This window comes from Ambystoma mexicanum, chromosome 2p (assembly GCF_040938575.1).
Source record: "Ambystoma mexicanum isolate Mex_15411 chromosome 2p, UKY_AmexF1_1, whole genome shotgun sequence".
NCBI lineage: Eukaryota > Metazoa > Chordata > Amphibia > Caudata > Ambystomatidae > Ambystoma > Ambystoma mexicanum.
The window spans coordinates 1,184,351,153-1,184,378,331 of NC_090923.1; the positions used below are offsets into that span (position 1 = coordinate 1,184,351,153).

At 46.8% G+C, this 27,179-nt stretch overlaps 1 protein-coding gene across 1 annotated transcript in view; it reads right to left on the minus strand.

Annotated features, from left to right (window-relative positions):
• Positions 1 to 27,179, minus strand: part of PNCK (pregnancy up-regulated nonubiquitous CaM kinase) — a 474,806-nt gene that overhangs the window by 322,111 nt on the left and 125,516 nt on the right. The window lies entirely within an intron of this gene.

The window sequence follows — 27,179 nt, forward strand, 5'->3', positions numbered from 1 at the left end:
AGACTAGGTCCTATGGTGAAGAGCTGGGGAACATCCTTGAGAGTGGAGTGACCAGACACCCGCCCTGTCCTCCCAGAGGGTCTTGAAATGCAGCTGGATTTCCTGAACTTTAAGTGGAGGCTTTCAATGTCAGTAGAATTGGGCCAATTGAAACCAAAGGTGGGGGAATATGCTTGCCTTAAATCCTTTATCCTCATAGTGGGGTGAGCGGGGGGGGACTGTGTAGAACCTTTGCCTATTTAACTCAAAATATTAATGTAATGAATTCCCCTTGACAGAACACCAGAGGATGATTTTTGTTAAAATTAGAAATTGCCAAAGCTCATTCCCAATATGCGCTGAAAACTATGGACTGTAATGTATTCCTACTGGTCCAGCTTTCCCAACACAGGCCTTGAAGTGGAGGGGGAGCTGAAATCCAAAATTCTCAATTCATCTCAATTTATTTTCTGTCCAGCATCCCCTTACACGGGCCTTTAAGTGAGGGAGGCTGAAAATAAAAAGAAATCTTAAATCATCCCAATTTTTACTGTCCAACCTCCCCTAACATAGGCCTTTAAGTGGAGGGGGGCTGGAAATCCAAAATTCTTAAATCAACCCCATTTTTTCTGTCCAACTTCCCCAACACAGACCGTTAAGTGAGGGGTCTGAAAACAAACAGCCAAATCACCCTGTGTTTATTTTAAACCAAAGGTGTGGGTAAAATCATAATTGCTATATGCATTTGTACCAATCTATAAACCAAACTGCTAGCCTTTTAAGTGCGCAGGAAAATCGAAATTGCACAGCACCTCATATTTGAAATGCTTTTCTTCATTGACTAGTTTGATTATTTCTTGAAGTGAAATCTGCATAAAGTAAAGTATTGTGATTTGTGTTTTTCCCAACCAACTTGCATTATTTGTGTAACAAGAAATGTAATTGTGAGAGACAAAGAAGGTGACACGTGTGTCGTTTTAGTGTGATCTCTGTTACCTATCTTCCAAATAAATACAAATATATTTCTTATACCCCGGCCTGGTCCTTGGCTCTCTGTGGGCACAGATGGGGGAGGGAGATGTGTGACTCGATATGAGTCTTCAGTAAAGCCAGCGCTAAAGAACTTAAGCAAGTATTGCAGGGCTCCTTGATTGGGGGTGCGAAGGAAGTCCCCAGGTTAAGGGTGGTCACAACATTGCATTTTACTCTGGTATCGGGATGGGTTATCATGTTGCCAAGCTCCACCCACACAGTGCATTTGACTCTGGTAACATGTTAACCCATCCCCATACCAGAGTCAAATGCACTGTGTGGGGGGAGTTTGCCAACATGTTTACCCATTCCCATACCAAACTCCCCCACACAGTGCGTTTGACTCTGGTATGGGGATGGATTAACGTGTTGGCAATCTTCCCCCATATCAAGCAGCCACTCTCTGCCTCTCTTATTTGTCCAGGCTGTGCAGTTGACTCTGATATGGAGATGGGTTATTGGGCGACCAAGCTCCCCCACTGTGCATTTGATTATGGTATGAGGATGGCTTGTGAGGCAGCCAGGTTGCCTGTCTCTCAGCCCTGCTAACAAGGTGGTTGCACTCTGGAATGGTCGTGGTTTATCAGGCAGCCACGCTCCCTGCCTCTCAGATCTACCCACACAGTGCGCGTGACTCAGGTATGGGGATGGGTTAGCATGTTGCCAAACCCCCGCCCCCCACACACACACAGTGCATTTGACTCTGGTATGGGGATGGGTTAGCATGTTGCCAACCCCCCCCCCCCCACACACACACTGCATTTGACTCCAGTATGGGGATGGGTTAGCATGTTGTCAATCCCCCCACACACTGCATTTGACTCTAGTATGGGGATGGGTTAGCATGTTGCCAATCCCCCCCCCCCACACTCTGCATTTGACTCTGGTATGGGGATGGGTTATCAGACAGCCAACCTCACCTGCCTCTCATATGTGCATACCCACTGCATTTGACTGTTGTATGGGGGTGGGTTATTAAACCAGCACGCACCCTGCTTCTCGGGAGTGCAGGAACATCGTGTTTGACTGTGATGCAAGAGTGGATATTAGGGAGATAAGCCCCCTGCCTCGAAGGGGACCAGACACATATTTGCATTTATACTTTGCATGTGTTATAAATCAAGAAAGGGGGGCTCTGCCTGGAGCACTGCGCCATCGCAGCAGACAGATGAGGGGCGTCCCATGACACGTGTCTTGACACTGGTTGGGGGTACACAGTTCTTTGGAAAAACATCAGTTGACTATTGACACATAGACGACTAGGTAGATGGTTGAGCAAGCATGTTCCATCACTGTACGTGGATATACAGTGGAGGCATCCAATGGGACTGGGGGAGGGCCGGGGTGCCCCGCCCTTTAAGACAGCGGCAGTGCTTCTAATGTCTGGAAACGAGCAGTTCCAGTGGAAGGGCACCAGGAGGCAGAAGCTGCGGAAGCGGGAAGCAGCACGTGGTGGCTAGGGAAAGTCTTAGGCGTGCTTGGGAGCCCAGAACGCCGGTGGTGGGAGAGCACGAGGGTGAAACCATTGATTAGGGGGAACTAGTCTATGAATGAGGAGGAGGAATGTGAAGAGGGGTGGGCAGTACATGGACGAGCCTTCAGCATGGATTCAGTGGGAGAAGCAGGCGGAGGATGGCGGGTATACACAGCGAGTGAGTAGTCACGCCGAGTGCTTTGCTGCCTAGGAACAGGCCCGAAAGGTGGTCAAGAGGACTGAGGACTAGAGCCAGGGTTTGGCTGGAACGGCAGAGGCAGCCGTTCCATTTACTTGAGCGCAGATGTGGTCCGGCCTATAGGGGACTCTGGAGATTTCCGGGTGGGCCTCTGCACCCTGGGCCACTTTTGTGTGTCATTTCCACGTTTTCTCAGGGGAAATGGGTTGGGCTTTTTGAAAATGTGTAATATGAGGACACTTGGAAAATAATGTCCAGGGCCTCTTTTGGTTCCCAGTCCACCCCTGCATGTGCGTTCCAGCATAGCAGGGGAGTAACTTTGCTGAAAATGTTGGGGGGGACATGACAACTGAAAGAAAGGGGCAGGTGGAGGAAGGGCGGACAGTGGCTCTGAGGGATAACACTAAACTACTACACCACATTCCATTGCTGACACTCTGTTATAACTTTCATAAGACCGGTGGCGTATCTTTAAAATTAAATTCTAAAGACATGACAGTCTTCTGAAACGTATAACACCACTGTTGGTATTTAGAATTTGTTGCATTGACAACAGTAAAAAAGCCTGTACCCTCTCTACCCAAAGAGGGCCTGCAAGCAGGCTGAAGGGTGCTGGTGTTTGATTATTGCCACTGGGGCAATGACTCAAACAAGCATATAGACATAATACAAAATGGATTCCTGCAAGATTTTTAAACAGCACATTAGGTTGCTTATTCTGATTTCATTAATAACTTGCAACATTCGGACGCTAAAATTAAGGTATGTTTTCCTGTGTTAAAATGAACCCAAGCAGTAGCGTACCGAGTGGGAGGCCAGACCAGGACAACATTTGTCATTGGGACACCACTCCTGTTTGGCACCTCAAAGAGGGTGCACAACTGGAAAGGTGTCCCACAGGCAGGACAATGTGTGGCGAGCAATTCCTACTCCGCACGCTTATTGTCCTGGCAGCAAGACACCTTACCCTTTCCGAACTATAGAGGTGTCCCGCTGCCAGGACAATGTGCCAAGGAGCTCCGGGAAGCAGAGGGTCCTCACGTTGCTCTGTGTTAAAAGAGCATTACACTGTGAGCCATTAGGCACTGATGGGTGTGGCGCAGTGACTATTAGCAGGGACTTTTGTCCCTTTAGAAATGTGTATGGGATGGAGTGATCAGAAGTGAGAAGGGTGCATAATGTTGCTTGCTTTATGAAATAATGACTATGGCTTTACACCCAAAGGGGGATTTGTTAGGCTCACATCAATCTGCATGAAGCTGTTGTGACTTTGCATGCAGGATGGGGAGAATAAAACTAAAGCCATGCTCTCATTTCTCAACATATTTCTATGACAATGTATATAGTGTACAGTTATTTTACTATGAAAGGTTAGCATATTATGTAATGTGGTTTGCTTCAAAGGCATTGCCAGAAATACATATTTAAGCACATGAACTGTAAAGTAAAACCTTAATAAATATCTATATCAACTAAACCTGGGAAGATGTGCACAGTTGCTTAAGTTGTCCACATCCCAGTTTCACTATTTAAGCAAAGTGTTTGATCCTGGGCAATTCAGTTAATCACATTGTCTTATCTGAAGCTCTGTAATTGATTCCTATTAACTTCAAAGCTTATGTTAATATATCATGCTATTGTAATTAAAAAAAGAACTAATGACTATAGAGTTGCTCCATATATAACAATAGTGCAAATTTGGTATTTTGCACCACAACGTTATTTGCCACTTGGCTTACTGATGGCAACTTATTCTAAAGTCACTTCCATGGTGCCTCCACGTATCAAAGACTGATGATCTTCCTTGCAATGTCCTTTTGTATGAAGTCACTTCTGTTGGTGCAATCCATATGCAAATTAGGAGGTTTCCATGTATTTTGCCCCAGAAGGTCTGGACAGAGCTCAAATAGATGAGTTCGCTGCATCTGCAATGATTCTGCAGTTTTATTTATTTTTTTATGTGTAAAAATGCCATCTTCCACTAATGTTACAAAACAGATTTGGGGAGGGGATGCCAGTTTGGGGATGTGCATGAGACTATTATACATACTGCATACACACACTGCATTTCGTGGCTCACCTCACCCCCAATGTTGCAATGCTGGATACTCACCTCACCCTAAATGCTGGATACTCAACTCCCCCTCCTCCAGCCACCCCTGAACCACATCTCAGATGTCCCATGATCAATGCCAGATCTATCAATGCGCATGCTCTAGACCATGGGTGCACAACATACGGCCCGCGGGCCAGTTGCGGCCCACCATGCTCTTTTGTCCGGCCCGCGAGGCACAAAGACTTTCCTAATGGAGGGCGGCCCGCGGCCGCCCTCCATTAGGAAAGTCTTTGTTTTTCTTCCGGGCTGGACAAGACACTGGCCCTCATTGGCTCAGCACACACACGCACCACGTCGCTCCTACGAGCCACGTAATGCGTGTGTGCTGCACCAATGGAGGGCCAGCACTACGGCTGGCGTGGTCCATAAGGCTTGATGCCGGAAGGCATTTCAGCCTTGGACCACGCCAGCCGTAGTACGATTCCAGCGTTCCAGCTTACCTGCCGCTTACCTGCCTGCCTTCCAGCACGTCTCCGGTAAGTGGTCTGTTTGTGTTTTATGTGTCGGGTCTGTTTTGCTTTATGTTTGTGTGTGTATGTTGCGAGGGGGGGTCGGATGTGTGTCGGATGTGTATGAATGTTGGATTTTAATCTTTTTTGTGTGTATGTTGAGATGCGGGGGTGGGGGGGTGTCGGATGTGTGTCGGATGTTTGGATTTTAATGTTTTTTGTGTGTATGTTGAGATGCGGGGGTGGGGGGTGTCGGATGTGTGTCGGATGTTTGGATTTGAATGTATTTTGTGTGTATGTTGAGATGCGGGGGTGGGGGGTGTCGGATGTGTGTCGGATGTGTATGAATGTTTGGATTTTAATGTTTTTTGTGTGTATGTTGAGATGCGGGGGTGGGGGGGTGTCGGATGTGTGTCGGATGTGTATGAATGTTTGGATTTTAATGTTTTTTGTGTGTATGTTGAGATGTGGGGTTGGGGGGGGTGTTGAATGTGAATGAATGTTTGGATTTGAATGTATTTTGTGTGTATGTTGAGATGCGGGGCTGGAGGGGTGTCAGATGTGTGTCAGATGTGTATGAATGTTTGGATTTTAATGTTTTTTGTGTGTATGTTGAGATGCGGGGGTGGGGGGTGTCGGATGTGTGTCGAATGTGTATGAATGTTTGGATTTGAATGTTTTTTGTGTGTATGTTGAGATGCGGGGGTGGGGGGGTTGTCGGATGTGTGTCGGATGTGTATGAATGTTTGGATTTGAATGTTTTTTGTGTGTATGTTGAGATGCGGGGGTGGGGGGGTTGTCGGATGTGTATGAATGTTTTGATTTGAATGTTTTTGTGTGCTGAGTTGGGGCGTGGGGGGTTAGGGTCTGTATGGGTGCATGTTTGTGTGTGTGCTGAATTGGGGTGGGGGGTTCAGGTCTGTGTGTGTGCTGATTTGGGGGTGGGGGTGGGGGTTCGGGTCTGTATGGGTGCATGCTTGAGAGTGTGTGTGCTGAGTTGGGGGGTGGGGGTTTGGGTCTGGTTGGGTGCTTGTGTGTGTGTGCTGATTTGGGGGTCGGGGGTTTGGAGTTGGGGGGCGTGGGGGTTCCGGTCGGTATGCTTGCATGTTTGAGAGTGTGCTGAGTTGGGGGGTGGGGGTCCGGGTCTGGTTGGGTGCTTGTGTGTGTGTGCTGATTTGGGGGTCGGGGGTTTGGAGATGGGGGGCGTGGGGGTTCGGGTCGGTATGGGTGCATGTTTGTGTGTGTGCTGAGTTGGGGGGTGGGGGTTTGGGTCTGTATGTTTGCATGTTTGAGAGTGTGCTGAGTTGGGGGGTGGGGGTTCGGGTCTGGTTGGGTGCTTGTGTGTGTGTGTGCTGATTTGGGGAGTGGGGGTTTGGAGTTGGGGGGCAGTGGGGGGTTCGGGTCTGTATGGGTGCATGTTTGTGTGTGTGCTGAGTTGGGGGTGGGGGTTCGGGTCTGTATGGGTGCTGGTTTGTGTGTGCTGATTTGGGGGGTGGGGGTTCGGGTCTGTATGGGTGCATGTTTGTGTGTGTGCTGAGTTGGGGGGTGGGGGTTCAGGTCTGTATGGGTGCTGGTTTGTGTGTGTGCTGATTTGGGGGGTGGGGGTTTGGAGTTGGGGAGGTGGGGGTTTGGGTCTGTTTGGGTGCTTGTTTGAGAGTGTGCTGATTTGGGGGAGTGGGGGGGTTCGGGTCTGTATGGGTGCATGTTTGTGTGTGTGCTGATTCGGGGTGGGGGGTTCGGGTCTGTATGGGTGCATGCTTGAGAGTGTGTGTGCTGAGTTGGGGGGTGGGGGGCTTGGAGTTCGGGGTGGTGGGGGGTTCGGGTCTTGGGGGCGAGGGGGCCATGGGGCATAGTGGTTGGTTGGGGGTAAGTGGGCCCTGGGGCATAATGGTTGGTTGGGGGTGAGGGACATGGGGCATAATGTTTGGTTGGGGGTGAGGGGGCCATGGGGCATAGTGTTTGGTTGGGGGTAAGGGGGCCCTGGGGCATAGTGTTTGGTTGGGGGTGAGGGACATGGGGCATAGTGTTTGGTTGGGGGTGAGGGACATGGGGCATAGTGTTTGGTTGGGGGTGAGGGGGCCATGGGGCATAGTGTTTGGTTGGGGGTGAGGGGCCATGGGGCATTGTGTTTGGTTGGGTGTGAGGGGGCCATGGGGCATAGTGTTTGGTTGGGGTTAAGGGGGCCCTGGGGCATAGTGTTTGGTTGGGGGTGAGGGTGCCATGGGGCATAATGTTTGGTTGGGGGTGAGGGGGCCATGGGGCATAGTGTTGCACTCCAAGAGTGAATCCAATAATAAAGCTAAAACAGGCACAGTTAAGAGATGTTCATCTTTGGCTCTTTGAGGAAACCTGACTCAACGAAGGCCATACTCCTCTTGGGCAACCCAAATAGCAAACTGTAGCAGTCCAAAATAACTGCATGTCCAATCTAGGGTCAATAAAATATATATAAGTTAATTAAACAGGCGAGATACAATAACTAAATAGAAATAAATTATAACAATGGAAAATGTGTAGTACAAAATGTAAGTTTGAAATGCAAATAAAAATCGTTACCCCTCAAAAACATTCTTTTTCCATGTGTTTAGTACAAATTGGGGGTTTAAAAAGCCTCCGGCCACGCCCCGCCTACCGCCCCGCCCATATTTACTTTTCGGCCCACTATAGCCCTCATGTAAGGTACTTTCGGCCCTCTGTCAAAATCAGTTGTGCACCCCTGCTCTAGATATACATGACCTCATTTCCACCCACAACCTTGACCTCCTCATGGTCACAGAAACTTGGCTACATGAAGCATCGGCCCTGCTCTCTCCCTTGCTCTCCCTCCAGGCTACACCATCATCAGACAAGATCGCCCTTCCAAAGGTGGAGGTGTAGCACTTATAGCCAAAGACTGCCTAGCCATTAGAAGAACTGAGAAATACATGAACAATAACAGTGACTGCCTCCAACTCAAACTCAGTCTCTCTCCTCACTGCACCATCGCCATACACCTGGTCTACCGCCCCCCAAGTCCACTAGGTGACTTCCAAAATGCACTCACTCACCTCCTCTCAGACAATCTAAAGAAAACTTCCAAAGTTATCCTTCTCGGGGATGTCAACATAGGTCTCCATGACACGAAGGATCCAGCTGCTAAATCCCTTAACTCAACCCTTGAGACTCTAGGATTCAAGAACACTATTTCTGATCCCACCCACTCTCTAGGAAGAACCCTGGATTGGATCGCCCAACATAACTGCCCTATCACCATCACGAGCAATACCCCCACCCCATGGTCTGACCACCACATCATCTCCTTCAGCATACCCACAACAAACCCCTCTACGCCATCTCCTCAACCCCTACCACCTGCCATCGCAAGAAGTTCTCGCCAACTAACTAAAGAGAGACTACTACCCTTCCTCCAAGGTGCAGCCTTCAGACCACCCTTCTCCGCAGATCCAGAGAGCCTCGCACTCTCATACGATGCCGCCATCAAATCAGCTGTCAACGCCATAGCCCCGCTCAAACCCCGTAAACAAAAATCCACGAGTCACTGACATTCTTGGTACACCCCAGACCGCCTCATACTCCGCACGGAAAAACGGGCAGCCCTCACACTATGGCAAACCTCCCACTCAGATAAAGACAAACTCGCCTTCAAAGCACGCTCCAAACAGTGCAAGAAGGCAGTCATCCTTGCCAAAGCTAAATCCTTCGAATCAAGAATCGCCAATGCCAACTCCAACACCAAAGAAATCTTCTCCATCTTCAGAGAATTAGAGACCCCCATGCCTGCCCCCCTTAACCTCACCAAAGATAAGACATGGTGTGACAAAATCCAAACAGCCATGCGCAACAAACTTAGTACACTCCAAACCAAAATCCAGTCCACTAAGCATCTGCTCCCCACCACCACTACCCCCACCACTCCCGCTTCCCTTGACACCACCCCTGTCTTCTCATTCAAAGCCATACAGGAACAAGACGTGATCAACCTCATGAGGACACTAAAACCGTCCAACTGTAAGGGTGATGCCTGCCCTGCCTCTATTATTAAAGACTGGGCTAAGACCCTCGCACCATTCCTGACTGCTTTCATCAATGCATCATTTGCCACTGGGAAAGTCCCCTCCTGCCTCAAGGAAGCCTGGGTCCGCCCCCTCTTGAAAAAACCCTCTCTCGACCCTACCTCCCCCAATAACTACAGGCCCGTCACCACTGTCCCCTTCTAGCTAAAGATACTGGACAAGGCAGCCTATCTGCAGATGCAGACCTTCATTGAAGAAAACAAGCTCCTAGGGCTACGCCAATCTGGCTTTCGCCCCAGACATGGGACAGAAACCGCCTTACTTGACCTAAAGAATCAGATGGATGATGCCAGAGACCTAGGCAAACCAGCCCTACTCCTACTCCTCGACCTCTCCGCAGCATTTGACCTAGTAGACCATGATGTCCTATGTCACCACCTTTCCACAAAAGCCAGATTCTCCACTGACCTCCTTCCTACAAGACAGAACCATGCAAGTATTCTCTGACTTAGCCTCTGCCTCACCCACTATCATGCTCTGTGGAGTTCCACAAGGCTCCTGCCTCTCGCCCACCCTCTACAACATCTTTACCCGCCCACTCTTTCTCATCCTCGACGCTATGGACATTTCCTATACAAACTACGCAGACGATACACAGATCCTCCTCACCCTCACAGGCAACTATGACACAGACTACTTAACAACATCTACAACACCATCCAGGCCTGGATGGCTATAAACGGACTGTGCCTCAACTCTGACAAGACAGAACTCCTCTTGGTAGGCTCCTCCAACACACTAAAATACCTCAACTCACAATTTAGCCACTTCACTATTGACTCCATCAAAATTCCTGTATCAGACTCAGTTAAAACCCTTGGAGTCTATTTGGACTCCAATCTATCCATGAGCAAACACGTTAGTGCCATCGCCTCCTCTGCAGCCTACCATGCCAAATTAACGCAGCCATACCATTCCTCTCCAAAGAGAACTGCACTAACATAGCCAGAGCCATCACATGCTCAAGGTTAGTCTACTGCAACGTCCTCTTCCTGGGAACCTCCACCAAAAACCTGGATAGACTACAAGTCATCCAGAACAACGCTCTCCGTGCAGCTTAAGGCATCGCAAAAAGAGAGCACATTACTGCCGCCAGGAAAGCAGCACACTGGCTCCCAATAAAAGAGAGAATCTTATTCAAAACCCTGTCACTGACCCACAAGTGCATCCACCACTCTGCACCCGAATACCTCTCGCAAAGGATTCACCCCTCCTGCTCCACAAGGCCAACCAGGACACCCTACACCAACATGCTCTGTGTGCCTTTGGTAAGAAGAGTGAGAGCAGGTGGCTCCAGCTTCCCCTACCTAGCACCAGCACATTGGAATGCCCTACCTCCCACTATACAAGGTGAGGCCTCCCTCATGACCTTTCACAAAGCCATGAAAACAATGCTCTGCACCTGAAATATGCCACAATCTACAGCCATATTCTACCTGTTTACCACATAAATGCGACTCATCGATGCCTATATGTATATTTCATGTATCCAAATGTATTCTTGAAACTTGCTCATTATATATCTGTTTCTCCCCATGTGTCCTCTCCCTGTAACTAAGTCCCCCTCAAGTAACAGCGCCTCAATGCCCAAGGGTTGTTGCGCGCTATACAAATTAAATAAATAAATAAATAAATTAAAATAAATTGTACAAATGTGACCCCTCACTAGAGTCAGCCTGCTGCCCAGCCCTATAACAAACAGACACGCAGCTGAGCTGAGCTCAAATGAGACAGCAGGAGCCTGGCTGGGCACCACAGCCAGGATCACACTGTCAAATTACATGATCTTGAATGCGGCAGACACAGTGTGCCCCCTGGCCTTCCCATCAACAGATGGGGGAGGACAAAAAGGCATGCCACATAAGTTGGGGGGACTCGTCCCTCCTGCCCCCCCCCCTATATTTACGCCCATGCCAGCTTAGACATAGTGCTGCAAATAGAAATGATTTACTTCCAGCGATCGACGTGGGGGGGGGGGGGGGTTCTCAAAACCCCATCGGATAATATGCGCTGAGTACATGGAGCTGTACTTTAATTGCACGCTCCATGCACAAATAGGTTGCTTTGTCCTGCATGCCGCATGGCATATATCCGCGACACCGCAACCTTAAACGTACTGTCATTCAACGCACTCCATTTATTAGTGCTTTGGATGACAATATATTTAAGGAAGCAGTAATATCCTGGTGTAGAAAGGCCACTGTGCCCTGCAGGCCATGGCCAACAGGATGTACCTAAAAGGGACATGCACCCAACATGCTGCGCCGAAACAGCTGGTACTGAAAGGGCCGCCACGCAAGAATGCCCTGCTTCGCAGTACAGATTCCAGTGACATAAAATGGCTGCACTTCCCACCACCACTAATAGTGACTTCGTTGATGCAGCGCTTGCTGACACAGGTCAGTTGTTTCATTGCCTTGTTGCACTCTGCGGGGCTCGTGCTCGAGCTTCCCATAAAAAGATGGCGGTGGGGACCTGTTACCTTTCCGTTTTAACGTACACTGGTCTCCACCGCCTTATTTTGGCCATTTGCACACTGAGATGCGAAAGGTTGGGGCAAAACCCTGGCATCCACGTGTGTACCCTGCCCTTTTGAACTCTGCCGTGCAAATGAAGTAAACGCTGCTTGCCATGTACGAATGTCAGGCAGCATTTACAAGAGTTAACTTACAGTAGATTCCCGCCACGGCCCATTTATGATGGGCTCAAAAGGAGGTCCTCACTGGTACTCATATTTTCGACCACAGTATGAAAGGCTATTGGGGCTCATATTTGAGTTCCCCTTAAAAAGCAGCGGGGACCCGTTACATTTCTGTTTCAACGTACAATAGTCCCCGCCGCCTTATTTTGGTAATTTGCACGGCGGAGTGCAAAAGAGCAGGGCAAAAGGGAGGCATACACCCTTGTAGGCCGCCCTTTTGCACTTCGACGTACAAATGAAATAAACGCTGGTGGTCTCCCTAAGAATCTCCAGCATTTCCGCTGGCATGACAATCCATGCCGGCATACATGTTGGAGTATTTGTTTGATGGAGAAGCAGGAACTGGTGGATGCATAATGTGTAGCCCGACCCTCCTCCCAGCACTACAACTCCATGAAAAACAGGCCGTGGCGGCAATTTACTGCCCAAGTCTTTTTCGGTGTAGATTCCTGCTACAGCCCATTTACGGTGGGCACAAAATGAGCTCCTACAAATGATGGGCCTGACAGGTTTGTCGCCTGCACCATGTTGGCTACACATGTATCTCCGCCGCCGGTGCATGGACCCACTGAGCAAAATGTGGATTAAGCCACCTAGCGAGTTTCCCCGCTTACTGAATGCACGGCACGTCTACGTCTTTCATTTTGTTGTTGTGGTTGCCTCGTTATCCGCACACTACGATGTGAGTGGCGCGGAGGAGACCTCGGGGGCAGAGTGTGAGCTCGGAGCCGATTCGTTTCTGGGAGATTTGTAATGCGCGGCACGCGGCCGTGCTGCGCAGTCGTTCGTGCGTTCTCCAGGACAGCACCTGGGAGCTATGCCGCAGTTTCTTTTCCGGACTGCGGAGGCTTCCCGGTTGCCTTGACGACGAGGATGAAGGCGCATGGCTTTGCTGCAGCCTTGCGCTTACCAGCCGCACGCTCCTGCAGTCCCGAGAATGAGGCCCACCCTACCTCACCAGGATGCGGCCATTGGGCCCCCAGGTCACGTAGCAGAACGAGGCATGATGCCGAGTGTTTTCATACGGCGATGGCGCGAGAGGGGTTTGAAATATCGTTTTACAGGTGGTTCTGGGCACTTCGTATATTGCATGCTGGCCCTCCCTCTCCCCTTCCTGCCTTTTCACTACCTGGTGCCTTGCTCTTGTGATGCAGGTGAACTCCTGAGTGAAGATACACAGGTGGATTCATAATGCAGAGAAAAAGCAATCCAACATGTCTAGGACTACCTAATGAAGAAATCAAAGTTGCGCATGCGCCGTATGTCTTTAGCTTTGGCAATTAGGTGGTTCCGTTTTAGCTTTTAGCTGTCACTGAAAGAGCTGCCTGTGAGCCAAAACTAGACAGAAAAGAGATATGTGACCACGAGCACACTCAGTTTGTGGATGTTGTCTGGTTATTTTCCAACCAATTGACTGCCCAGGGCCATGCCAGTCTCTATGGCCATTCCTACCATTTACCTGCCCCTCTCCACACAGGCCCTTGGGATTTCTTTGATTCTAGCTCTAAGTTATTTGAGCAGCCCCCTTAAAGGTAATGGCTTAGTTGCAGCTATAAGCCAGCTGGACCACCTCATTTAACAGGCGCTTGATGTATACAGAATGTGCCCTTGCATCTGTTCCTTACACTGAATTCCTGTTAAAAAATCGAGCTATGCCACCTGTTATGGCCCTTGTAGAGGCATTATCTAAGCATTTGCCAGGTACTGCAATGCTATGCTATTACGATCACCAGTGGACAGCTTTTGCCATCGTATGGTCAGGTAGTACGATTATGGCAGCGCCTGGAAATGCAAATCCCGTCACTGCACAAAAGCCAAAACGTTTGGCTTTGTCAGTGCTTGTTTTATGTGTACTTTTTGAGAACTACAGGGGCAGCTGGCAGCCTTCAGTGAGCACGAATCATGCAAACGCCCTCATGCATGCTTGACATGGTCAATGGAGGCCGCCCAGCTGCCAGGTGTAAAATGTTAAATGGGGCAGGCGGGGTCCCGGAGTCCAGCAAGGGGCCCCCTTGTGCTGTACATACTTAAATGCCGGTGGCAATTATTTTCGCAGAGTTTCCCAGAGTGGCCCCTCCCTGCGCTATACAGTGACATTGCGCGGCTGCAGAGGTGGAGCCACCAGTGGGGGCTTTCCTATGTGGCCTAAAGGGCACCATTATTACCCATACTGCCTCATATGAGAATTCCTATACTGGCTAAAGGGAGTCATTATTACCCATACTGCCTCATATGAGAATTCCTATACTGGCTAAAGGGAGTCATTATTACCTACACTGCCAATAGGGGCATTCCCATACTGCATAAAGGGCATCATTATTACCCATACTGCCTCATATGAGAATTCCTATACTGGCTAAAGGGAGTCATTATGACCTATACTGCCTAATAGGGGCATGCCTAATAGGGGCATTCCTATACTGCATAAAGGATGTCATTGTTTACTATCCTGCCTAATAGGGGCATTCCTATACTGCATGAAGGACGTCATTGTTTACTATCCTGCCTAATAGGGGCATTCCTGTACTGCATGAAGGACGTCATTGTTTACTATCCTGCCTAATAGGGGCATTCCTGTACTGCATAAAGGACGTCATTGTTTACTATCCTGCCTAATAGGGGCATTCCTGTACTGCATAAAGGACGTCATTGTTTACTATCCTGCCTAATAGGGGCATTCCTGTACTGCATAAAGGACGTCATTGTTTACTATCCTGCCTAATAGGGGCATTCCTGTACTGCATAAAGGACGTCATTGTTTACTATCCTGCCTAATAGGGGCATTCCTGTACTGCATAAAGGACGTCATTGTTTACTATCCTGCCTAATAGGGGCATTCCTGTACTGCATAAAGGACGTCATTGTTTACTATCCTGCCTAATAGGGGCATTCCTGTACTGCATAAAGGACGTCATTGTTTACTATCCTGCCTAATAGGGGCATTCCTGTACTGCATAAAGGACGTCATTATTTACTATCCTGCCTAATAGGGGCATTCCTGTACTGCATAAAGGACGTCATTATTTACTATCCTGCCTAATAGGGGCATGCCTGTACTGCATAAAGGACGTCATTTACTATCCTGCCTAATAGGGGCATGCCTATACTGCATAAAGGACGTCATTATTTACTATCCTGCCTAATAGGGGCATGCCTATACTGCATAAAGGACGTCATTATTTACTATCCTGCCTAATAGGGGCATGCCTATACTGCATAAAGGACGTCATTATTTACTATCCTGCCTAATAGGGGCATGCCTGTACTTCCTAAGGGGTGTCATTATTACCTAAGCTGTCTAATAGGAGTATTCCTATACGGCCGAAAGGGCGTGATTATTACATATACACCCTAAAGGGGATTCCTATTATCTATACTGCCTATACGACCTATGAGGACCATTGCATCAAAGTAGAGCATGACAATGCTAGACCAATATTACTAGAGTAATCAGTGGTGCAATATGGTGAAATTAGAGAGTATTAAAGATATTATATGAATGCTTATTCATCAGTTCACTGAGGGCACCTGATCATATGTAGATAGGGACTTAGACTGGAACTTAAGGTGAACAAAACACGATACATAAATGAACACTAAATGGTGCTTTTGATATATGTATGCGCGCAATGCGGTGCCCACGCACGTTCAAAAGAATTACCTCCGGTGTGTGGGGCTTATCAATGATACACACTATCATGATCATATTGACATATAATGTACTAATATTTTGTCTTTATGGTTTTGTTTATCTCTTGTCTCTTTCCTTTTCTCTATGTCATTGATTTGGTGTTTTCTTTTGAATTGTGTACAGAAATGTTTAGAGAAATTTTGATTTGTGTGTTGAAAGGAAGATTCTGTATCAAGGATACATTTGCCATTGTACAGCCTTGAGAAGGATGCAAAGGGGTGGAAACACGTGTCAGCGAGGGCAAGGGCTTGATTTGAGGGCAAGGTCTTATTGTATATGGATATTAACATCATGCAAACGGTTATGGGACATGTGCAGGCTTATTGGTGTATGATTTAAGTTTTTGGCCTAGAGGGCATCGTTATTACATATGTACAGGAGGGCGGAGTCACCTCTGACAGGCCCATAGGATCAGATCTCAAGCTCTAGTACTTTAAGATGAGATAGCTGGACCTGGAGTTGGATGGGGTGCGGGATTATCTTACTCCAACACAAGTCAATAAGGACAAATCAATGGTTTGGCAAAGGGCAGTCCGTTTAATGACAAGTACAAAAAATGGGGAAACATGGAAATCAACAGTGATGCGACCGCCCGTCTCGCTTCAACTCCCCCCAATCTTCATTCAGCAGCAATAGTTATAGCAAAAATTAGTCATCATTGACGTGTACCACTCATAAGTTTGTCATGCAATTCTATTCATTGTAAAAGGTTAACAGACTAGACAGACATTAGCTGGACACAAATATCTCTGCCTCTAATTTTTTACCCCGACATGGAGTTTAAACAAATCAGTTCACAACGTCTTTAAACGTGGCGGTAGCCTTGTCGTCCCCTATTATGTGGGGCTCTGAGTTCACGTTTCTTCTGACCTCTATATTAAAGCGCAGGAATAAGGCGTATACTCTCTCTTCTCAGGTGTCCGCCTTGGAATCCTCTCTCTTCTCGGGTGTCTACCCCGGTAACCTCTTTCTTCTCAATTATTCTCGAGTCATTATCCCCTTATATATATATATATATATATACAGTCTTCTCTACTTCTGACTATTTTGTTTTTCCACCTCCCTCTGTTACCTTTTCCCTTTACTTGTTCTAAAGCCTATGACATTTTCCAATGCACTCAATTTTATGTTTCACTCACCATTCGCATCGTTCCACTCTGGACCATCGGGATCACCTCCTCCGTTACCGCCACCTTCAGTTTTTCGCCTGATCCGCTGCCCATAGGAATGGGAAGGGTTATGAATTTTTAAAACGGGTCCCTTCTGAACCCACTGCAGTTTTGGAACAATTATATCACCATTGTCCACGGGAAGCTTCACAGTCTACTCAGCCAAATGGCCAAGGACTCGTGATATTGCCAAAGACCTAGAGTTACTTCATGTCGACGGTCAGTAGGTGTCTTATTTTAATCAATAATCAATAATTGATGGTCAAAACCATCCTCTCCGCTAGCAAGTGTACAGGAAGGCGGAGTGACCTCTGACGGGCCCATAGGATCAGAGCTCACCCTCTAGTACTTTAAGACGAGACAGCTGCACCTGGAGTTGGATGGGGTGCGGGATCCTCTTACTAAAACACAAGTTAATAAGGACAAATCAATGGTTTGGCAAAGGGACGTCCGTTTAATGACAAGTACAAAAAATGGGTAAACATGGAAATCAACAGTGATGCGATCGCCCGTCTCGCTTCAACTCCCCTCAATCTTCATTCAGCAGCAATAGTTATAGCAAAAATTTGTCATCATTGACGTGTAACACTCATAAGTTTGTCATGCAATTCTATTGGTTGGAAAAGGTAACTTAAGTATAGGTGCTATATCAGTATATAGTAACGGAGTGTGGGGATTGGATAACTCTTATCGGGTAGGCATCTACGCCCTTCCCTTCTAGATTACTCATGCAAATGTCACTAAATGTATGACGTCTCATTGGTCCTACTATCTATAGGACCTTAAATTATTTGGCCCTCTGTGATTGGGCTGGCTACAACCCTAAGCATAAATCTCCACTTTAATTAGCAGCACCCAGATGCAGTATGCCCCAAGATTCACCCTGCCTCCCTTCCATCAATCATCACTTTAGTGCTAAGTGTCAATTAGTTGGCTGAAGATGGCCTCGAAACTGTAGCTTCTTGTCAGGAAACGTTATGATATGTTCTGCTTTTGGGTGACATCAGACGTTGGCACCTCTTTGCTCTCGGCTGGTCACGTGTTGGCACACCGTGAATCTGCTTCTTTTTCCTTCTATTTGTGCATTTAATTCTCCTTTAGGCCCACCACCTGCATGGGCCTCCTTATCTCGACCTTCGCGGGGCAGGCTGCTCTGTTCTTAAGTTTCAATTCTCCGAAGTTACTGTCTGCCTCCCGCACTTGGTTTGACCTCGATTTCCCAGACATGGCCTGCTCCTTGCTGAGTTTCGATTCCGCTGTCTCTCTTCTTGTTTTAGCTGGAATAAGAATCCTGGCCTGTTTGACCCTTAGTAACCTGGGTTAATTCTGCTATTATATAAAGCGGACCCGCACTTATATAATGTGCTTCGTTGAGGTAGATATATAGTTGGGGCTTGCCACTCTATTCTTCTACTAAGCATAGCAAGCCGCACCATTTTCTTAGTTTCTTGCTTTCCAAGCCTATGTACAGACGTTAGCTAGTTGCATACTTTCATCCTGCATTATAGTTACGTTTCCTTGTATTTCAACATCGTCTCTTCTTCTATGTCTACTACGTTAATTTCATACATTTCATCTTTGTGTGTCACCCTTTTGGTTGCAGTTTCTTTCATCTGTGAGTCTGTCCGGGCCCTTGTGTCATCACCATTTGCCTTTAATTAAGGCCCTTGGGTCTCTTCTGGCACAATTTGTAAGTAGTCTTCATTTTGTGTCAGCTGCTGGTACGGTTGTCTCAATGGGTATCTTACTGCCCATGGTTGTCTGGTTATGAGCACTTCAATAGGTATTGCTCTTCTGATGGGCGCTGGGCAGAGCCCTAGTGAGGCTCTCTGCTGGTTTATTTGCTCATCATACGTCACATATCTTGGCATGTGCGTTCCTGATACTTCAAAATGGGTGGCTGGAGTGCAGTCCATATCTGGGACCTCCTCTACACTCCCCTCTCTGGTCGGTTCATCGACCACTTATGCTTCCTCCTTTGTATTCGTCTTACTTGGTTCTTCTGTATTCATCTCTTCATCTTCTGGGTTTGTACATGATGCTGTGAAGGAGTGTCTTTTTGGAGTCCATATTTTATCACTCCTTTCAAGTTTCCTGCTGTTTTCACATTTTCGTCTTTATTCCATGTCATTAGTTGACATTGCCAATTTGGGCTACAATAGATCAATTTTCCTTCATAATTTCTACGTTTCCTGGGGTACAGAAACTTTGTTCCTTCTGGGGCATATTCGCTGGCTTTCACAAAGTCTCTTATTTCATCATCAGTCAGGTCTCTGGGCTTCCATCCTGGTTTCACATCGATCATGATCTTCATCCCTATGGCTTTCTTCGCAGTTTTCTGGCATTGCAAGATTATTGTTTTGATAACACAAAATCCTAGTAGTATCATCAATAGCAGGGCTCTCAGGAACTTGAATATGTCTGCCATCCATTGTGGGACCCATGAGAATAGTGATCCAAACCAGCTGTCATCATCAACATTGTCAGTTTCGTCGATCATCTGGTTCTGTAAGTTTGTTAGCATACCTATGGTTTCTGTTAAGGTTCCATTTTCTTGGTCATGAGAAGGTATAAATGTGCAACATGATTCTCTGATTTTTGCACAAACTCCTCCATCCATCGTTGTGATCATGTCAAGTACATATCTGTTCTGGAGAGTCATCAGTCGGATCGCTCTTAACTCTTCCTTGATCGCATTGAATCCTTTTATGGTCATGTTGATGGTCAGTAATAACTCCCATCTGGTTATTTGCAACCATTTGATGTTGGCTCCAACCTGGAATCTTGGCATGAGGATTGTTGTGAACACCGATGAGGTAAGGCTGAACAGCCTGTGTTCATATGGGATTGCTTGAAATGCTTCTTCTGATTTGGCAGAAAAGTAATTTTCTCTCTTCATTCGGGATACCAGCTCCACAGATCTCTGTTTCCTCAGGAGAGCATCTGCCTTCGGGAAACTGTCAGTATTCAGGTCACTTTTCGGGATCATTAGTGCTGGAACGTGGACGTTCACTATTGTGCATATGCCTTCCCAGTTTCTCGGAAGTCTTATGTATGCTTTGGATCCACTCACCCAAAAATGATCCATAATTACTGCAGTTCCGTGAGTCATTCCTGGAGCTTCAAAAATGTGTCTGCAGTTCTGATTCTCTCCCATCTTCCTTGTGCCATTGTTCCTGAAGCACACTTTTGGGCTTTCCAATGGCACTATCTGCAAGAGTCCTCCTCTGTCTTCGACCCATGTCAGTAATCTTGTGAGTCTCGGCCACAGAGGTTTACACAACGTGTGTGAGTTTTCTATTGCTTCTTTGCAGGCTCCAAGGACCATCCATGCTCGGCAGATTACCACTCCTTCTTCCCATCCGTTGGGGGAAAGCACTGTTACCCAAATCTGCCTCTGGCCTCTGTTTTTCCAAATTTTAACCTCTTCTGGGGTTTTTCCTTGGACATTCAGTCTCAGGTTTATTACCCATCTTGTTCCTGTTCCTTTAACTTCAGGCTTTTCGTACCTGATCACGGGATTCTTAGTATAGGCTCTATTTCTCGTCTTAATGTCCTGAACATAATCATCTTCATCGGGGTAATCAGTTTCAGTTGCCCATATCAATGAGGCATCCCTCCCCATGAACTGACCTCTGGCTTTGCACATTGCTACGCATGACAGGCAGTGTGCTCTCGGGACATCAGATTCTACAGCCACAAAGATCTTGGATTTCCCCATGCTGTATGGTAGAAGTGCACAAACAAAGCATTCTCCTTCTGAAGTTCGTCTTCCAACTTCTTTCATGTGCTGGTACCAAATGTTGGTCCCTAGGTGTGCTGTGCTGTCTAAGTAGTCGTTCAGTTCATTGTTATCTTCATGCAGGCTTCTCTTGATTCTTAGTGTCTTCCTGTAATTTGCTATAACTACTAAATGCATCTGTGTGGCTTTTTCTTGCTGGAGGATTCTCAGGTATCCTGGTCCAAGGCACAGGACTCTTCATTTGCACCATTTGAATGGACAAGAGTCTGGCTGCTCTTTCCTGGTCCTCATGCATCTTTTTTCTGCTGCATGCAAGTGCCCATGCTAACCAGCCTAACACTGGTCCGGTGTGTGGCTGTATGGTAGGCCGGGTACTTGTCCCTTGCGTTGGAATATGCGTGCTGGATAGTACAGTCTCTGTTGTTTTGTTCTTCAGTTCCTCTTGCAGTTTTCTTACTTTGGCTATGTTTGGTAGTAGAAGATCTACAGACATTTGTGTCCTTGCGGAGAGTCCTGCTGCGGCCGCTTCTGTTTTGCACAGGGCGTCTATCAGTATTACTTCTGTTGACTCTCCTCTTACTTCATTTTGTTTTTTCTCACCATCTCCTGTGAAGGCCTTTTGGATAGGCAGTCTCGTCTTTTCTGTAGCTTTCATTTGAGGTTCTGTGGTTATTGACATTAGGCCTGGTTCGTGTATATTCAGTGTGTGTGCGCGTGTGGGTGCCAGTGCTTTGTCTTCATATCTTTCGTGCTGACCCTGTCTCCGGCTTTCCTGGTCATTCATTACTTCAAGTGTGTATGTGTCACTGCTAACTATATTCATTCTCAGGTCATTTACCTTACCATCAGATTTTCTCGGGGCTGGAATTACTATATATGGTCTGGGTGCTTTTGTGGGTTTCATGTGTACATCATCAGGTGAGTGCAATGAAATTGGACCACTTCGTGCACCAATAAAAAATGCAGTTCTGATCGTCAATGACAGCAAAATAATGATAAACACAATGCATAAATACACGATAGTGCGGTAAGTAAGGCGGCAGCATTTCCTTCCAGAGAAGCGAGAATGCCCCTCTGCTTGCAGGAGGACCAGGTTACTGTTCTGGGCCCCCATCTCGATCATTTACCAAACGTCAATGTTATTGTTTTCTCTTACTCAATGTTGTTCCTTGAACAGCTTGTGTCATAAAGTGTCACGTGCTTCACAAGTGTCCCCCCTCTTGCGGAAGGTAATTGTCTCTTGATACAGGTTACAGTTCCTTTGCTACCATGGGAAAAATAGATTAGAATACTTCTCACGATAAGTCATTTTTACTGTGCATGTTCAAAATAGGTGAGTTCCCAGTCCACCCCCCAAATCTGCTTCAGTCCTGAGGACATGCTGGACACTGCTCAATGTGAAGAAATTGGGAAAATATTAACAAATACAACAAACTAAGGTTTTGATTCTGCTTCCTCGATCTGTCCCTCGGCAGAACGTTTCTTCAGAATCTCCTCAGATACTCTCTCTGAAAGTTAGAAAGCTCCATATTAAGCCGTGGAAGAGCATACCCATCTGTGCGATATTAGCTGGATCTCTGATGAAGGTGAGGACGTCTACCTCGATAGGGGTTTATAGCGACATTTTCGCATGTCACAATTTCGAATGCATTTTTCTCGAATGAAAAATGCCAGAAAAAAAGTCGATTTTTTTTTATTATTATTTTTTAATGGGGGGTTCCCCCATCCCCCTGTCTTTTTTAATTGACCCTTTTTTTACCAACTAAACCAAAAAAATACATATAAAATAAAAACAAATATATTCAACATTTTCTTTTCAACAAAAATTCATTCGAAATTGGTCATTCGAAATTTTAACTGGATATCCTTGATAGATCTCCCCACCATCTCTGGGAAGTCAGTGACTAGGCAAAAAAGGACATTATGTGCCAGTCAGCTGTCTTTGGGTGACAGGGACATTTGCCCTGCCTTGCTAGGTTTGGAATTATAAGTTCTTTTCTTGACGTGAACAATGTTTGCACTGTCCGGACGCATGGATTGCGACCAATATACTAATTTTGTTTAACAGTTGGATCAAATGTTCAGTGTTTGCTGGATCTCGAATAAAGGTCAGAGTGTCAGTTGTTCTTCCGACAATAGATGGACAATCTTCGATTATGTGAAAGAAAAGTGTATTGATGAGTTCATCTAGAATCGTCTTTGGTGGAAGCATTTGTGTCCTTTTCGCTGTACTCTGGTAGTACAATGAAGGCTTCCGCGATGACAGTAAGCAGGTGCCAGATTACTTTCTCGTTGGCAGGATCTTGGATGAAGTCTGTGACACTGGTGACCCTTCCCACCAGTGACGGGTGTGATACCAATACTAAATGAAAGTAGGTAAGCACGTCCTTTGTGATGTCTCTACTGGGGGACACCATAAGTGCTGTCGAACACAGTCTTGGCACTGGCTGATTCAGGATACTGTATTTTGCTCTCACTGTAAAAGTCTTTGATCAATGTTTCATATAGTCTTTTCCTCAACAAGTGCACAAGTGTGACTTGGTTCAAAAGTTCGTATTAACAAACGTGTGTGGCTCACATGCACAATTTTCTTCTTCACCCTGCAACTAGGATTCACAGAGTGTCTGTTTTTATGTCCTTGTCTTCTTTTTTATTCTCTTGAAGGAAATGTCCAATTTAAGCCACAATTTGCAAAAAGGGTTCTCTGTCTTGTTTTACTGCTCACGCGTCCTTCTTCCTTGTCATGGATATCGTCGGCACGTGCTGTGGTTCTTCCCCGTTGTCTGTAGTTTCCTCACGGTGGGGAGCAGGCAGGGGGCTTTCTCAGATATAAGGCTTAATGTCATTGAGAAAAATCCATGCTCTCCTGCCCTGTAGTTTCACAGCTGACGGAGTGCAGTCCTCCATAATGAAAGGACCATTGAATCTTGGCTCGTCCCACCTTTTCCTTGTATGGTTCTTCACCATCACAGCATCTCCAGGGAAGACGAGTGGAACACGTAAACCTTGAGCTAGGTCTGTTGCAGCATCACCCTCTTTGTTTTGTGTTGCGCTGCACCCTTTTCGTCGTCGCTGCAGCTGGTCTGAAATTACAGTAAGGCTGGATGTCATGCAGTTCAGGTACCTTTGCATTTCGGATACCAGGACCTCTGAGGTTGGCTGGGCATCACATCTAGCTCTATCTCGGGGGATAAGAGGAGTCTTCATCCTCCTCCCTGTGACTATCTCATGTGGCCTAAAATGATGGTCGGAGACTGGTTGGTTCCAAAGAGCATACAATGCCAATGGAAGGCAGTGCAAACATCCCCTCTTTAGAGTGAGATTCAACTTGGCTATCCTTTCCTTTAACAAGCCGTTGAGCCCCTCACAAATCCCATTACCTTCTGCATGATACGTCGACGAGAACTTGTGCTTTATACCAAGCAACAAGCTAAAGACTGCATTTACAAAATGAGCCCCATTATCTGATCTCATTACTTCACACACCCCCCACCTAGGGAACACTTCCCTCACTAGGAATTTGGCCGCACAGGTAGAGCCTGGGTGTGAACAAGGACCTGCTTCTATCCACCTAGAGAATGGACACACCACAACAATTAAGTATCTGTACCCGTTGCATACTTGAATCATGTCGATGTAATCGACATGCAGATGCTGAAAGGGCCCATTTGGCCTGGGGATAACTCCTCTCATTACTTTTAATGTGTGCGCAGCGGCGAATTGCTGACAGATAATGCAGTTCACCATAAAAAATGCAACATGCCCAGCTAATTCAGCATGAACCAGTCTTCCGCGAGCGTTGCTGCTAGATTCTGCTTTGACATATGTATTGGGTAGTGTAACTGTTCCAATGCTATTTTTAGTAAGGCTACAGGCATTACTGGATTACCAGTGCGGTCCTGCCGCCACTATCCATCAGATGGGTTTAAAGAACACCCTCAACGTTTCCACAAGTTCTTCTCGTCCTGTGGTGCCTCCCTTTGAAGCTCCATTAACTGTGTCTGTCCCAGATTGCTATAAGCTGCGGGTGTGGTTCGTGCCACCATCATTCTCTCATGGGTGCATGCCACTTCCACTTCCATAACCGTTTCACTCTTGGATGCCATATGCTTGGCTCCCGATCTGCTGCGTGATTTCCGCGCGACACAAAATCTGTCCCTTTTGTATGGGCGGCACATTTCACGACCGCCATGCCCACTGGGAACTGTAGTGCCTTAACCAGCCTGTCCAATAAGATTGTGTGCTGTACCGGTGTGCCGTCTGCTTGGAGGAAGCCCCTCCTTTTCCAGCGCGCTAAACCTGCGTGCACTGTTGACGTCACATAGGCGGAGTCACTGTACACCATTACTTCCTGGTCTGCTTGACTCTCGATGGTGAGTATCAACGGCAATAATTCTGAAGCCTGTGCCAAATAGTGAGATGGTATTCGCGCACTAATAAGTACTCGAAATTCTCAATTTGCTATGCTATGTGTTTCAACACAGCGACGCCTGCATATCTTTGTCCATCACTTTGTTCGATTCTCGAAGACCCATCAATAAAGACGATTCCCCCCCCCCGCCAGGGCATTTTCTTTCACCCTGGGAATTTCATCATGGAATTCTTCATAGTTTGCACAGTCATGTATCGGCTCTCCTTCAGTGACTGGCTCAACTATGAACGTGGCTGGGTTCACTGTTTTACATCGAACTATTTTGATCGATGGATTTGATATGATCACTTCATAAGCAGAAGCTCTCTGAGATGTCAGTGTGCCTTTTGGTTTCTCCAAAATGGCAAATAATGAGTGCTCGACTTATAATGTCATGGAACATCCCATTACAATGGTTGTCGCCTTCTCTATGGCGAACGCTGTGGCAGCTAAACTTTGTTCGCATGGAAATTGACCTTTCATAACTGGGTCCAGGTTCCCACTGTAATATACCAGGGGCTTGTACCCCAACAAAGTTCTTTGAGCGAGCACTGCCGTCATAACGCTGCCACCTGTGTGTGAAAACTGGCAGAATACCTCTGCATAATTAGGAATCCCGAGAACTGGAGCCGTACAAATCGTTCTCTTGAGTTCTGCAAACCCTTTTTCCATCGCCTCAGTCCATTCAATCTTTTCCTTTGTCACCTGGGCCTTCTTTAGAGCCTGAAGGAAAGGCTTAGTATATGAGCTGAAATCGAAAACCCATGCTCTAACATAGTTGCACAGGCCTAGAAAGCTCTGCATTTGCTTTATCATGTGTGGCTTGCCCGTGTTCAATATTGCTTCAGCCCTTTCTGGGGTCACCTTCTTTCCTTCCTGAAAAATCAGCTGGCCTATGTACAGCACTTCCTGTTGACAATATTGTAACTTTTCCTTGTGAACCGTATAGCCTTTCTCAGCCAGTATAGTTAGTAGCTGAACAAAATCGAGCCTGCATTGCTCTTCTGTGGTACTGCAGATTAGAATGTCATCCACGCACTGCAAGACGACACTTTCTAATGAAATATTGCTTAAGTCCATCTGCAGGACTGTGTTGAAAATGGACGGGGACTCACAGTACCCCTTTGGCAGCCTCATGCTTTTCAGATGCATTTGTCTGAACGTGAATGACGTCAGATCTTGTGAGTCACGGTGCAACGGGATTGAGAAAAAATAGTTTTTCCAAGTCAGTCACCGTGAAATATTTTGCCTAGACGGGTATATTACATAGAATTGTAGATGTATTAGGGACTAAAGGGAACTCGGCCTCAACAATATCGTTTAATGCTCTCAAATCCTGGATTAAACGCCAAGGCCCTCCCTTTGATTTTCTGACAGGAAAAATCACCATATTACATGGTGACTCTGACGTCACTAAGATGCCCTGGTTCATCATGGTGGAAATTGTTTTCGCGATCCCTTCATCTGCCTCGCTGGACATGGGATATTGTCAGACTCTCTGTAAAATTGCTCCTGGTTTCAGTTTAATTTTCACTTCTCCCACCCCCTTCAGGAGGCCTACGTCATATGGTCCTGTAGTCCATACTGAGACAGGCACCTGGGCCATCACGTCATCAAAATATTCTGGATGTAAAAGCACCAACATCATTCTCTGAGGCACTTCTCTCCTGATCATTTTTGCCCAGAATACGAGACTCACTTCCACCCTTGTCTTTTCTGAGTCTGGTTGCTCTTCAAACAGATCCTCATCGGTGACGTCAGTCACTCGATACCCTTCTTCAATGGCGATAATCGCGCACCATTGTCTGCCTTCATCATCGTAGCTTTCGACCAATGCTACTTTCCCTCGCACTGCTGCAGCATGTATCATCGAGGGAAATACTTGTCCCGCCTCTTCATGCATAGGTCTTCTTGGTCTGAATAAAAACTTATCAGGGGTTCTCATGACCTTATCTGCCAGGCCTGGCAATCCCACCATAAGTACACGCATGCCATACACGAAAACATCTGGCTCTAATGGTGCAGCCCTCATGGCTATGTGTCCTGATTATGCTCTAATCATTTTGCATACATTTGAGTAATGCATTCCCGGAGTGGAGCATATTATACCCTCTTCCGTGAATGAAATTGCCATGTTCAATTT